This window comes from Mustela lutreola, chromosome 2 (genome assembly GCF_030435805.1).
Source record: "Mustela lutreola isolate mMusLut2 chromosome 2, mMusLut2.pri, whole genome shotgun sequence".
In the NCBI taxonomy this organism is placed as follows: domain Eukaryota; kingdom Metazoa; phylum Chordata; class Mammalia; order Carnivora; family Mustelidae; genus Mustela; species Mustela lutreola.
In genome coordinates, this window is record NC_081291.1 from 7,218,778 (window position 1) to 7,234,657 (window position 15,880).

A 15,880-nucleotide genomic window follows, 5' to 3' on the forward strand; every position below is an offset into this window, starting at 1 on the left:
TTAACCCACTGAGCCACCCAGGCGCCCAAATCTTTTTTTTTTTAACGCAAAATTTATTAAAAAATAAAAATATATGGTCTTTTGTGACTGATTTCTTTCACATAGCATAAACTTTTCAAGATTAATCTTGAAATTGTAGCATTTATCAGTATTTTATTTTTTAAACTTAAGTAATCTACACCCAATGTGGGGTTCAAACTCACAACCCTGAGATCAAGAGTTGCATGTTCTTCTGACTGAGCCAGCCAGATACCCTAGTATTTTATTCTTTTTAATCAGTGAATAATATTCCCATCAGTTGGTGGACATGTGGGTTGTTTTCACTCTCTGGCCATTGTGAATAATGCTATGAAATACTGTTATACAAGTTTTTATGCAGACATGTTTTCATTTCTTTTAGATATATGCCTGGGATAGGAACTGCTCCATCATATTCTAACACTATGTTTAAGCTTTAGAGGAACTGCCTATTTTCCCTAAGTGGCTGTACCACTTTACAATCTCACCTGCAATATATGAGGTTTCCAATTTCTCATCCTGTCCAACATTTAGTGTTTTGTTTTGTTTTTAATATTATAGACATCCTGGTTGATGTGAGGTAGTATTTCATTGTAGTTTTCATTTTCATTTCCTGGATGACTAGTGGGTATTGATTATCTTTGCATGTGCATATTAGCCATTTATGTTTTATTAGGAGAAATGTCCGTTCAGAATCCTTGACTATGTTTTGTGCTATTTACCATTTTATTATTGGACTCTGAGAGTTCTTTGTATATTAAAGATGTCAGCCCCTTTTCAGATATAGAATTTTCAAATATTCTCTCCCATTAAATAGGTTGTCTTTTCACTTTATGGTATCCTCTCAAGTACAAAACAATTCATTTTTATGAAGTCTCAACTTGTCTATTTTTTTTCTTTCATTGCTTATGCTTTGGATGTGAAATTTAAGAAACCACTATCAAATTCAAGATCACTAAAAATTTACCACTATTTTCCTCTAAGAGTTTTAAGCTTCTAGCTCTTATATTTAGTTCTTTGATCCATTTTGGGTAATTTTCAAATACAGTGTGAGGCAGACATCCAGCTTCATGCTATGTTGTATGGGTATCCAGTTGTCCCAGCACCATTTGTTGAAAAGACTCTTTGTTCCCCTAATGAATTGTTTTTGGCACCCTCACCAAGCATCATTGGACCCATAATGTAAGCCCAGGTATATTAATTAGGAGAATTATACCTTCAAAGTTCAAATATTTGTACTACTCCATAAGTTAAGAGCAATGAGAATGAAGAAAAACTTCCTAACATACAAAAATAGGAAGTTACAAAGCCATATCACTTATGAATATTGATTCAAATGAGCTATGTTAAATATTAGCAAAAAGAATGTAAAACCACAAGGGTACAAGGTGGTTGCAATTAGTTAAGCATCAGATCCTTGGTCTCTGCTTAAGATCTCAGGGTCATGGGATCAAAGCCCCACATCAGGATCTGGGCTCAGCTTGAAGTCTGCTTAAGATTCTCTTTCCCTCTCCTTCTACCCCATTCTTTCTCTCTCTCAAATAAATGAACAAATCTTTAAAAAAAGAATATGAAACTGCATTAAGAAAATAATAACCTTGAGCAAGTGGAATTTACTCTAGAAACTCCAGGTTTGCTTAGTTATTAGGAAATCTACTAAATAATATACCATATTAATACATTTAAGAAAACAAGTCATTATCATCTCCATGGGTGCTGATGAAGCCTTAAACAAAATTCAACATCCATTATTGACAAAAGCACTCAAAAATAGAAATTGATGAATATTTTCTTAAGATTATTGCCTATATCAGGGCACCTGGGTGGTTCAGGTGGCTAAGTGTCTGGCTTAGGTCACAATCTTGGGGTTGTGGGATAAAGCCCTGCATTGGGCTCCATGCTCCAATGCAGTCTGCTTGAGATTCTCTCTCTCCCTCTTCTTCTGCTCCTCCTGACCTCCCTCTCTCTCTCTCTAAATAAGTAAAAAAAATTTTTAAAGATGATTGCTTAGATCTATAGCTATGTGTGTGGGTATACATGTGTCTGGGTGTGTACAGCTGGTATTGGTTAATGCAGTTAGAGAAGAGAAACTAATAAGAAACATAAGAATTGCAAAAAAAAAAAAAGTAAAACCATCTCTTTTTACAGATGATATGATATTATACATGGAAAGCTCTAGAGAATTAATGGTAAAATTAATGGCAAACAATAAAGAATTTAGTATGTTAGCAGGATATGAAATTGTCATCCAGAAATCGAAAGCCTTCATTTACTCAACCAATAACCAGTATATACCAATTGAGCCAGTCAGGCACCCCTAATTCTTCTTTAAATGATTGGTAGAATTAGCCTGTGAATCCTTCTGGTCCTGGGCTTTTTTTGCTGGGAGGTGTTTCCTTCTAGGTTCAATATGCTCATTCATTATTGGTTTGTTCACAATTTCTATTTCTTCATGATTCAGCCTTGGTAGGTTGTACATTTCTAAGAATTTAAGCTTTTCTTCTAGGTTCCCCAATTTGTTGGCATATAATTGTTCATATTATCACTTCCAGCCCTTTGTATTTATGTGAAGTCACTTGTAAAGTCATCTCTTCCATTTATAATTTTATTCATTTGAATCCTGTCTCTTTTTCTTGGTAATCCAAGCTAAAGAGTTGTCAATTTTATCTTCAAAACAAAAGATTTTCTATTGTTTTCCTATTCTTTATTTCATTTATGTCTGCTCTGATTTTTGTTATCTCCTTCCTTCTGCTAACTTTGGGTTTAGTTTGTTCTTCTATACATAGTACCTTGTGATATAAAATTAAGTTGTTGATTTGAGGTCTTTTTTTCTTAATGTGGGCATTCATTGTTATAAAATTCCCTCTTATACTCACACTGCTTCACCCCATAAGTTTTGGCAGGCTGCGTTTTTATTTTTGTTTCAAAATATTTTTTAGGGGTACCGGGGGGGCTCAGTCAGTTAAGTGTCTGTCTTTGGCTCAGGTCATAATCCCAGGGTCCTGGGATCGAGCTCTGCATTGGGCTCCCTGCTCAGTGGGGAGCCTTCTTCTCCTCTGCCGCTCCCCCTGCTTGTACTCTCTCTAATAAATAAATAAAAATCTTTTTAAAAATATTTTTATATATGGTTATGGTAGGGTTTGTTATTACCAGGTTATACTTCTAGTTGCAATATGAATTGCCAATTTTTGGAAGCAATTCAAATAAGAGGATCCTCAACTGTTAATAGCTTTGGCTCAGCAATGGCACTTTTTAGGTATTTATTTTATGGAAAAGATAAAATATATGTATAAAAATTTAACTACAAGGATATTTGCTACATATTGTAACAATAGCAAGAAAGATTAGAAGCAAGTTTCTAACAAGGCATTAGCTAAAATATAGCTTATTCTGTGAAGATAATAAGATAAGATATAATGATGTCATAAAATATTTAAATATATGGGAAGTTGATTAAGTTTGAAAAGCAAATTACAATACATTATAATATGACTATTACAAAATATGTTTATAGGAAAATGATTAATAGTGGTTTATGTACTCCATGGAATTTTGGGTTATTTCTCTCTTTTTGCTTGTCTTTGTTTTTTTGTTTTTAAAGATTTTTATTTATTTACATGTCAGAGATAGAGAGAGCACAAGCAGAGGGAGCAGCAAGCAGAAGGAGAAGCAGACTTCCTGCTAAGCAAGGAGCCTGACATGGGACTTGATCCCAGGACCCAGGGATCGTGACCTGAGCCAATAGCAGACACTTAACCAACTGAGCCACCCAGGCATCCCTTGTCTTTGCTTTTTACAACAATTATATATTGATTCCATAAAAACATGTTTTTTATTTCCCTATTGTTTACTTCTTAGACTCACTGGTTGCTCAGGAATGTGTTGTCCACATATTTGTGAATTTTCCAGCTTTCCTTCTGGTAATTTCTAGTTTTTTAGCATCGGGGTTAGCAAAGATACTTGGTATGACTTAAGTCCTCTTGAATTTGATGAGATTTCTTTTGTGACCTAACATGATCTGTCCTGGAGAATGTTCCATGTGTGCTTGAGAAGAATGTTGCCATTGAATGAAATGTTCTGTGTAAGTCTGTTAGGTCCATTTGGTCTAAAGTATATTTCAGGTCCAGTGTTAGTTTATGGACTTTCTGTCAGGTTGATCTATCCATTTTAGAAAATAGGGTATTACTTTGTTGCCTATTTTTCCTTTCATATGTCTCTTAGTATTTGCTTAATATATTTAGGTGCTCTGATGCTCAGTAAATACATATTTACAATTGTTAAATTCTCTTGACGAATTGATTCCTTTATCCTTATATAATGACATTTTTGTCTCTTATTACAGTTAATGACTTAAAGTCTATTTTTCCTGATATAACTACTTCTGCAATCTTTTGGTTTCCATTTGCATGGAATATCTTTTTTCATTCTTTAACTTTGACTCTATGTGTGTCTAAAGCTGAAGTGACTTTTGTGTAGGCAGTATAGAGATGGGCCTCTTTTATTTATTTTTTTTTAAATCCCTTCAGGCTCACTTTGCCTTTTAACCAGGAATTTAAAGATTTTATTTATTTCACAGACAGAGATCACAAGTGGGGGGGTGGGGAGATGGGTGGAGCAGGCTCCCTACTGAACAGGAAGCCCAATGTGGGCTCGATTCCAGGACCCTGGGATCATGACCTGAGCCGAAGGCAGAGGCTTTAACCCACTGAGCCACCCAGGTGCCCCTCAACCAGGAATTTAATCATTTACATTTAAAGTATTAACTGGTAAGGACTTACTAATGCCATCTTATTAAGAGTTTTCTGGCTGTTTTGTAGTTCCTTTGTTCCTTTTTGGCTACACTGAAAAGATGTTTACCCTAAATCTAACCTGTAAACGCTTATTGCCCAATAAGCTAGCCACTAGCCAAATGTGACTATTTAAATGTAATCAAAATTGAAACCTCAGTTTCTTAGTCATGCTAGCCATATTTGAAGTGCTGGAGAGTCACATGTGGCTCAAGTCTACTATGTTGAACAGTGCAGATATAGAACATTTCCCTCATCACAAACAGTGTTGCTCTAAGCCATGGTTTCTCAGTTTCAGCACTATTGACACATGGAGCCAGCCAAGTCTTTGTTGGGGAGTGGCGGCGACCTGTGCACTGGAGAATGTTTAGCCACATCCCTGACCTCTACATATTAAATGCCAGAAGCACTCCCAGTTATGACAACCAAAAACATCTCCACATAATGCCAAATGTCCTTTGGGAACAAAATGACCTCCATTAAGAAACACTACTCTAGACCTAACTTCCAATTTACAGGAAATGCAGGTAACTAAAAACAAGCTAAAATAAACCATGAGAAAACAATGAAACATCCATAATGTGAAACACCCAAGAAATTGATGTCGATTCCTCAAAATGTCATGAAGGCAAAAAAAGAGGGGGCACGTTGGGTGGCTCGGTCGTCAGGTGTCTGCCTTAGGCTCAGGTCATGATCCCAGCGTCCTGGGATCCAGCACGGCATCAGGCTCCCTGCTCAGTGGGAAGCCTGCTTCTCCCTCTCCCATTCCCCCTGCTTGTGTTCCCTCTCTCGCTGTCTGTCAAATAAATAAACAAAATCTTTTTTAAAAAATGTCAGGAGTACTGTTCTAGACTGAAAATATATATAGACAGTAATAACCAATGTAAATGTGTAAACCTTGACTGAATCCTGGATTAAATAAATAATTAGCTCTGTGAGACTGTATTTTGGATTGAGTATACTGGGCTGTATATTAAATGGCATAACTATTTTTAATTTTTCTAGGTGGAATAACAATATTGTGGTTAAGTAGAAGACCACCCCTGGTTCTAGGAGATGCACATGAAAGCATTTAGGGGTCTGACATATGTCTTCTACTTGATTCAGTTCAAGTTCAGCAGAGGGAAAAAGTATAATAGATTTGGTAAAGGGTTAACAATTGATGGCTCCAGGTTAAGGGTATATATATACATTCTTGCAACTTTTGAAATTTTTTAAAATAAATGGTTGGCCCGAGGGAGGCAGGGAGTATTTCATTTGGTCCCAAACAAAACCATTTTACAAGGAAATAAATTTTGACATTATTTTTCCAAAGAAACCAGCTTCTCTTCTTAGTGACACTGAGAAGCTACAGCTGGATGAAATGTTAGGGATTTAACTCCTCTCACACAAGTGGGATTAGGGGCTGGGCACCTGGGTGGCTTAGTCAGTTTAAGCCTCTGACTTCCGCCCAGGTCATGATCTGAGAGTCCTGGCTCAAGCCCCAGGATGGGCTTCCCGCTCAGCACACAGTGGTTTTGTCCCTCTACACCTCCCCCTGCCCCTGCTCTCTCAAATAAATAAAATCTTGGGGGGAAAAAAAGAGAGAGACTTTCCCTCTTCCACTCCCCTCGCTCACGCCCACGCTCTCTTAAAAATAAAAGAGGGATTAGGGGCTCCCCAAGGACAGTCTGTCCGGTTCTCACCAGAACCCGCCCACATCTGCAGAGGAGCGAGAATGCGCCGACCAAGCCTCTGCGGAACTGAGCGGAAGTAGCGTGTTTTCTCCCCGTCAAAGGCCAGTTTTTCGCCGGAAGCCATGCCTGGCATCGGAGACCAGACTCACACGTTGACCCAGTGCCCACCAATGCCTACCACATCTGTCCAGGGCCCTCCGGCCCGTTATGGTCCAAGACCCGCTGGGCCAGACCGGAAGCCAATTTCATAGACTCCGCCCCCCACGTAGTGGGAAAGTTCGGCAGCAATGGCTGTGGCCCCAGAACGCACACTTCCGCTTCCGTTCTGGAGGAAGGAAGGGGTGTGGCCCACCGCCTACCACTTGGAGAGCGGAGAAATCCGTGTTCCTTCACCGAGAGCCTAGTTGAATACAGTGGTTGGACCAGGCCAGAGGCGTGGTCTGACTCGAATTCCTACCGACTTGGAGGCGAAGGCTTTGTTTCTGCAGTGATATTTTCTTTTCTTTCCACTAGCATCTACCGCCCAGGACTATGACCAGCCATGTTTATAGTGGCAGGCTTGCCAGTCTGTGAAATGTTATAGCCTCCCGTTCATTCGTTTTTCTTAAAATGTACTTCACTGGTTTGCTTTTTGCCATGTTGGTTAGAGTCGTTCCTGGATGCTTCATATACGCTTGTGTATATATACATTTCACACGGATGTTATCTGATTAATAGAATAATGGTATTTTTATGTATTGATCACGAATCTAGTAACCTTGAAAGAGACTAGTTCTAATAATTTGCTGATTTTCTTGGATTTTTAATGTAAATGGGTCTAAATAGCTATAAACAATAATCTATTTAAGATAGTTTTCTTTTCTGCCAGTAATTGTATCTCATTTTTCTTATGGTGTTGATCAGAATTCCTAATATTATGTTGAATAATGGCAGTGATTAGTAGGCATCCTTGTCTTATTCTTGATGTATAAAGCAGTGATTCTAGGGGCACCTGGGTGGTTCAGCTGGTTAAGCCTCCAACTCTTGATTTCAGCTCAGGTCATGATCTTGGGGTTGTGGGCTCAAGCCCCAAGTCTAGCTCTGCGCTGGCTCAGAAACTGCTTGGGATTCTCTCTCTCCCTCTCTGAATAATAGTAAATAATAATAATAAAGCAGCAGTTCTACAGTTTCTCTATTAATTTTGATATTTGTAGTGGAGGGGTGTCAGTGACCAAAACAGGTAAAAAATTAATTTTTATCCTTGGATTAGGAAGAGATTTTATTGGAAAATGTGTTGAACTTTATCAAAGGCTTTTTTATGCCTTTGTTTTCTTTAACCTTAGGGAATCATAAGTCATATAAAATATTTGTGAAATCAAATTTGTCCTTTATAGTTTCTGGAAACTATTGTCCTTTTAGAAGTGAGTTCATAAATGCCTGGGTAGCTCAGTCAGTTAAGTGTCACCTCCAACTCAAGTCATAATCCCAAGATCTTGGGATCCAGGCCCAGGTCAGGCTTCTTGCTCAGCAGGGAGCCTGCTTCTCCCTCTGCCTGCCACTCCCCCTGCTTATGTGCTCTCTCTCTCTGACAAATAAAATCTTTTAAATAAATAAATGTGTATGTTAGGTCCCCCAATAATGGGTCCATGATTAAAGGAGTGAGACTGATACAAAATGAAGGTCAAGCAAAGCTTTATTTTGCGCCAAGCACCAAGAATCAAACCGAACGTTTGGGGCCTCACCTCTTACAGAGAGGGTTACCTCTCTCTGCTTCACAGACTAGCTTTTAAGGGCAAAGTCCATGTGGTTGGGCTGGCCACACACAGATGGCCAATAAAATTGTAACACACAGAGAAAGCTGCACAATCATGTTAGGTCACACATAAGTGACCAATTGAATTACAATTTACCCTAGTAGATATTTGAATTAACCTATCACCTTGGTTAGAATTGGCACCCAAAAGGCTCCCAAAGGGTGGGGCCCATACTCCTTGGTAACTAGGGAGACAGTATGCACCCCCCTCCCCCACTGATTGGATGTCTCCACCTGGCCTGATCCAACCCTTGTATTTGGGCTTTGTTACCTGGGACTAGTTTCTGGGACTTGTTTTTAAGTAAGTCCCCTGGGGGAAAGGGGCAGGGACAGTTTAAGGCTTAAACAACAAGGTTATTGTTTAACTGGATGGAAGCGCTCTGGCTAAATAGGTCCTTACAATCACAAGTAGGCAAAGAGGCAGGCAGAGAGAGGGGGAAGTAGGCTCCCTGCTGAGCAGAAAGCCCAATGCAGGACTCGATCCCAAGACCCCAAGATCACAACCCGAGCTGAAGGCAGAGGCTTGTTTTAACCCACTGAGCCACCTATGCGCCCCAAATAAATACTTTTTTTTTTTTTAAGATTTTATTTATTTATTTGACAGAGAGAAATCACAAGTAGATGGAGAGGCAGGCAGAGAGAGAGAGAGAGGGAAGCAGGCTCTCTGCTGAGCAGAGAGCCCGATGCGGGACTCGATCCCAGGACTCTGAGATCATGACCTGAGCTGAAGGCAGCGGCTTAACCCACTGAGCCACCCAGGCGCCCAAATAAATACTTTTAAAATAAAAATATTTGCCATCCTTATGGGAGGAAAATAATGTCTCAGTATTATTTTAATATTGTTGGGGTCGATTCCACATTAAAACCTGCTAAACCCTTAGGGCCTGCCTGGGCCTGCTTAGCCAGAGTGACTCCGTGTTACCTAGATAGCCATTTTGTTGTTTAATAAATGCTTCAGCAGTTAGTAATATCGGTTCTGGGTAACCATTGCTAAAACACACATCTAAAATAAGGCCAGACAGGTAAAAGAGATCCAATCAGCCAAAGCCACATATACAGAGGTCTGTGGTTGTGCCCTATAAAAACTAACCTGTAAAATGAAAGGGGGTTGCTCACTTCAGAGGTGGCCCTGGCCGGTCAGTCTAACTTCTAATGCTTGGCATAAAATAAGGCTTTGCATAACTTTCACTTTGTCCCAGTCTTCTTCCTTTGATAACGGACCCAACAAATATACTTCTCCCTGACTATTCCTGTGTTAGGGCCCGTAATCAAACGAGCAATACTGATACAAAGCGAAGGTCAAGCAAAGCTTTATTTCGCACCAAGCATCGAGAATCAAACTGACTGGTCAGGGCTGTCTCTTGCAAAGAGGCGACCCCTCCCAGCCTCACAGACTTACTTTTATAGAGGTAGTTTAGCCAGGCTATACACAGGTGGCCAATGAGATTGCAATACACAGAGAAAACTGCACAGTCATGCTAGGTCTGCCACACACAAAATTGCTAGGTTACACACGGGCAGCCAGTTGAATTTCAATTTACCCTAGTAAATATATGCACGCCCCACTGATTGGATGTCTTCACCTGGCCTGACCCACCCTTGTGTCTAGGCTTTGCAAGTAAGTTCCTCTGGGAGGGGCAGGGTCAATCTAAGTTTACTGCATGAACAACAAAATGGCTCCCTCTGATCAAGTAGGCCCTTACACTGAGCAATTGTTTTTTTCATTCGTCTAATTTTCTGTCTCAACATGTGAAATTTTTTTCTTTTTTTATTTTTAACATAACAAACCGATGACACCATGTAATAGAAACACCATTTGTATTTTTATATATTCTACTTTACTAATGAAATTTATTTATAAACTATCATATTGTTTCAGTTCATTCTTAGATATACAAAATCTTGTCTTGATCTCTTTACCTATTCTTCCTAAGTTTCTCCCATTTCTGTAAAATATCTTAAAGTTCTGCTCATATCTTTTTTTTCTGCTGGTATCTTTTTAAAATGTTAAACATTAACAATGTTAAAATGTTACTTTAAAAAAATTATTACAACTTACTGATCTGTTAAAGGTAACAACAAACCATTACATGTAGACATATATAACATTTTTATTTTGAAAATAGAAGTATATTTTCCAAACCAGAACATTTAGAAAGAAGAGTGGCATTGATATTTTTGCATAACTTAATGTCTGCTAAACAGGTAAACAGGTAAACAGTCTGCAGTCCAGGTAAACAGCTGGACTCTCATATCTGCTTCTATAATCTATCTGTTGTGATTTGTTTTAATTGAAGCATATGAAGACTTTCAGCTTCACAAAGAAACATAGATGGAAAAGAGAAAAGTTTTTTAACAGAATTTTCAGATAATTGTGGATAATCTTTTTTGATACTGCATCAAAATTAACAAGTGGTCATTCCTTAAAGATTAGCTACAATGTGGAATCTAAAACAATATTAGTATATTTGTTGTGTTCTGTTGCATACAAAAATAGAGATTTTTAAATTTTATTTATTGGGACGCCTGGGTGGCTCAGTTGGTTAAGCAGCTGCCTTCGGCTCAGGTCATGATCCCAGTGCCATGGAATCGAGTCCCACATCAGGCTCCTTGCTCCGCAGGGAGCCTGCTTCTCCCTCTGACTGCCTGCCACTCTGTCTGCCTGTGCTCGCTCTCGCTCTCTCTCTCTCTGACAAATAAATAAAATCTTTAAAAAAAAAAAGATTTGGGCGCCTGGGTGGCTCAGTGGGTTAAGCCGCTGCCTTCGGCTCAGGTCATGATCTCAGGGTCCTGGGATCGAGTCCCACATCGGGCTCTCTGCTCGGCAGGGAGCCTGTTTCCCTCTCTCTCTCTCTGCCTGCCTCTCCATCTACTTGTGATTTCTCTCTGTCAAATAAATAAATAAAATCTTTAAAAAAAAAAAAAAAAAAAAAAAAAAAAAAGATTTTATTTATTTGACAGACGGAGATCACAAGCAGGCAGAGAGAGGGGAGGAAGCAGGCTCTCTGGTCCCCGCCGAGCAGAGAGCCGATGCGGGGCTCGATCCCAGCACCCTGGGATCATGACCTGAGCAGAAGGCAGAGGCTTTAACCCATTGAGCCACCCAGGTGCCCCCAAAATAGAGAATTTAAATGTGAAACTAACTTCAAAAAATGAATAAGACACTAAAGCCAAAAACATTTATAATCACTTGTTTGGGGAAGGATTTCTTAAACAAGATGCAAAAACTCACACCAAAAAGGAAAAGACTAATAAATTTGATTAAAATTCAGAATCTCTGCCATCAAGACACCATAAAGAGAGGGACATTTACAGGCAAAAGTAAAAATTGATAAAGTTATCACACTCCTAAAAATCATAGGAAAGACAAAGATACAAAGAAAAATCAGCAAAAACATGTATAGGTAATTCCCAAGGGGAAATTAAAAATAGCCAATATTAGGACACCTGAGTGGCTCAGTTGGTTAGGCAACTGCCTTCGGCTCAGGTCATGATCCCGGAGATCCGGGATCAAGTCCCACATCGGGCTCCCAGCTCCATGGGGAGTCTGCTTCTCCCTATTACTTTTCCCCTCTCATGCTCTTTCTATTGTCTCTCTCTCAAATAAATAAATAAGTATCTTTTTGTTTTTAATAGCCAATATTGGGGCACCTGGGTTCAGTCGGTTAAGTGGCTGCCTTCGGTTTGGGTCATGATCCCAGGGTCCTGGGATTGAGCCCCGAGTTGGGCTCCCTGCTTGGCGGGGAGTCTGCTTCTCCCTCTCCCTCTGCCTGCTGCTCTGCCTACTTGTACTCTCTAACTCTCTGTCAAATAAATAAATAAAATCTTTTTTTAAAAGCCAATATTATTTAAAATGCCCATTCTCAATAGTAATCAGCAAAACACGAATTAAAACAATGAGATACCATTTCCTAACTACTCAAAAATAAAAAATACAAGAAAAAGCATAAAACACAAGACAAATTTTAGCATATAGATTCTATAGCCAGCGAGTTCAGTTTTAGAGTAATTCAGTATATATGAGCAAGGGAGATGAGCAAGAATGTTCATGACGGGGCACCTGTGGGGTTCCGTCAGTTAAGCAGCTGCTTTCAGTTGTCCTGGGATGGAGCCCTGCATTAGGCTCCCTGCTCAGCAGAGAGCCTGCTTTTCCCTCTCCCTCTGCCTACTTCTCTAGTTGTGCTCTCTCTGTATCTCTCTGTCAAATAAATAAATAAAAATCTTTTAAAAAAAAAAAAAAGAATGTTTATGGCATCAATTTTCATGATGGATGAAAGCTACAAACAGCCCAAGGAGGTGCATCCACTGTAGACTGGATAAATGAGCTGTGGTATATTCATACAAAAGGCCCCTATGCAGCAATTAAATAAATCTAAAACTACGAGACACACAAATAAAAGTTTAAAAATGTGAGCAAAAATATGTCACAAGAATGTATAAACATGCTATTCACTTACATAGTGTTTTTCCTTCCTTGATTTTTTTTTTAGTAATTTTATTTTGAAATAGTTTCAGAATTACAAGAAGTTGCAACAATATTACCCAATGGTAATATCTAACATAACCACATTCTATTCTCAAACCAGGACACTGGCATTTCTATAATACTATTCATCTACAGACCTCATCTGGATCTTATCTGTTGTTATGTGCACTCTTTTGTGGGGGTAGATTATATAGTTATGTAGGTAATATATGAGTGATAAAGTTCTTTGACTTTTTTTCACTTCCTATCACATATACAGATAGGTTCAGAGACCCATTCTTATAATCAGGATACAAAATGATTCCATCTCTACAAAGAAATCTTCATGTTATCCTTCCCCCAACCCTTGGCAATGTTATCATGCAAGAAATTAATAAATTTAAGAATCACAATAGTTACTTCATCTTGAGAATAATCATGAAGATCCCTCACATAAGACCTGAGGTAGAACAATCTCCTATCTCTTGGCTTGGTTGATGGGTACAAGTTTATTGATCTTTAACTGTATGTGTATATTTTCAACAAATCTCTATTTCCAATTTTTCCAAAGAAAAATACAGAATAGAAATCACAACCATTACTCTAATTTGGTAGAAATTAATCCAAAATATTAGGTATCATAATAAGAGACCAGAGTGGTTTATAAACTGAAAGATATTTTCAGATTGGACTTTCTTATCCAGCTACATCCTATTTATAAGGGACACATCTAAAGCTTAAGTACACAGAAGGCTTAAATTAAAAGAATGGAAAAATACGTAACCGATACTAACAAAAGAAAACTGGCATGGCTTTACTAATAATATTAAATTAATAAGATTAAAATAAGATCAAAAAATCTTTCTCTTTACTATCTCCAATTTTTCTTCTAGTTTGTCCTGAACCCACTTCAATCAGGCTTCTGTGGGCAAATAGGTCACAGAATCAACTTTGATAAGGTCATCAAGGACTTATATTGATATTTTGATATTTTTTGCCAATTCAGTCAAGAAAAAGGGGTAAGGGCCAAGGAGGACCAGGTAGGAAGAGTCTCAAACCTCAGCACAGTCTAGCCAAGTCTGGGCCAGGCCAGTGGAGGGTTCTTGAGCCACAGACATCACTCGAAGAGCCCTACACAGGAGTGGGCTTGCACTATTACTCCTGCCATGCTTAGTCACTGCTAGGAGTAGTCTTAGCACAACACCAAAGGTAGGTCCTGGCATGGGTAGCAACCAGGGCCAGCAGCCAACTAAGTCCCTAGGTGGCTATCCAAGGAGCAGGTTCTCATGGCTGCCACACAAATTTCTGATTGCTCCCCTACTATGAATCTACAATTAGGACTTTGTTTTAAAAGAAGATCTCTTTTTCTCATGTAACATGAGTCTAGAAATAAGCAGTTCAGGGCTGGTGCAGTCACTCAAAGAAACCCCTTGGGGAGCAAGGAGTCCTATGATCTGGCTACACCAACTCTACCTGTGGCTTCTGCCTACGGGTTACAAAGTAACCTCCTTCCAACACTAGGCTCTGTATCCAGGGTCTAGGCAGAAAGGAGGAGGAAGGACCGTGAACAAAAAGTGAAAATAACAAGCATGGGGCTGTCCCCTTTCCAAGAACTTTCCCAGAAGCTACCCCAGTGATTCTGCCTACCTGCCGCAGGCCAGGGCTCTGGGACATGACCACTCCTTCAAGAAAGACTGAGAGAGCTGGCTGGGTTTTTGTTTGGTTTGTTTTTATAGTAAACATTGACAAATTGAGCAAAATCCAAGTTCTGAGAGTAAGAAGAATGAGGAGAATGGATAGACAGGCAGCCAGCAGTGTCTGCCACACTGGGCTAGAGAGAAAGTCCCAACAAATGCCAAAGAACCCATATCCTACAGATCACTGACTCTGACCACAAAGCAGTTACATGTGAAATGAAAAACAAGCCACCTAAGAACTCCTGGCATTGCACTTGAAAACACATTCCTGATCAACCCACGAGTCCAAGAAGTTGTTAAAATGGAAATGAGACAGCATTTACAATTGGGCCATAGTAAATACAAATATCACCTACCACAACTTGTTCAATAATGAGGGTATTTAGAGGGATAGGAGTGTTCTTGACTATTTATATTATGAAAGAAAAAAACACATTAATGAATTAGGGGTCCACCTCAAGAAGGCAGCACAGAGGCAATCCCATATTCACAACATGGACATGGTCTCTCTCCCTCAGAATGAGTTCTCTTGTATAGAGCAAGCGAAGATCCACACCTGAAGACCTTCCATATTCATTACACTAACAGGACTTTCCTCCAATGTGTCCTCATGTGTTTCATACAAGAAGGAGGGCTTGTGAAGGCTTTCACACTTTCTTTTGTGAAAAAATAAAAATAAAAAAAAATATATATATATATATATATGACTTTTCTGTGCAGTTCCTGCCCTGATTTTGGAGTTGAATAAAGTGACTTTTGCCAAATGGCTCTATTAAGTGTCTGTTATCCCAGAGCTTCGCACATAAGATTTCTTAAAATCATTTTTACAACTAAATTATGTTCTAAATCCTCAATAAAGGATGTTTGGGATGGGAGAGATTTGATATTTGTTATGCTAAATTTCATCAGTGTATTAATGATATTTGATTATAGAGGAAAATGTCTGTGGGAAGGCAATTCTTCATGAGTAGCTCATGTGTGCACACCTTATTCTGCTCTAGACTATGTCTTGGAGGATGTTTATACAACATCCTTAGAGCAAAGGGCAGGTTTTTTGTTGTTCTGTGTAGATAAGATAAAATCTCCCTCTGGGGGAAAGAAAGAGCAGGTTTGTGTGCAGCTCTTTAGAAAAGCTTGGGGCTCCAGCTGTGATACAAATCCACTTCATGTCACCCCCGGGGGACTTGGGAATCAGGAGGAACTGACAGCAATATGACGCTTGTACTGCCCGCTGGGCTGTAATAAAGTCCTGGCCCAGAAGTCTGGTGTCTTTCGCCAACATCCATGAAACTGTGGCAGGCTAACTTGTTAGCCTATAAGTAGGGGGAAATCTCAGACCTTTGAGTTCTTGACAATGTCCCTGTTCTTAGTATAAATTTTGAAGAAGTCTTATATCTGTAATGGCTCATCCATACAATAAAATTATATACAAATGAGAAAAGCTT

General features: G+C 39.1%; 1 protein-coding gene across 1 annotated transcript in view; it reads right to left on the bottom strand.

The window, feature by feature from the left end:
- ZNF846 (zinc finger protein 846) overlaps nt 1-15,880 on the bottom strand; it is a 51,449-nt gene that overhangs the window by 12,182 nt on the left and 23,387 nt on the right. The gene's annotated exons all lie outside the window — the stretch shown is intronic.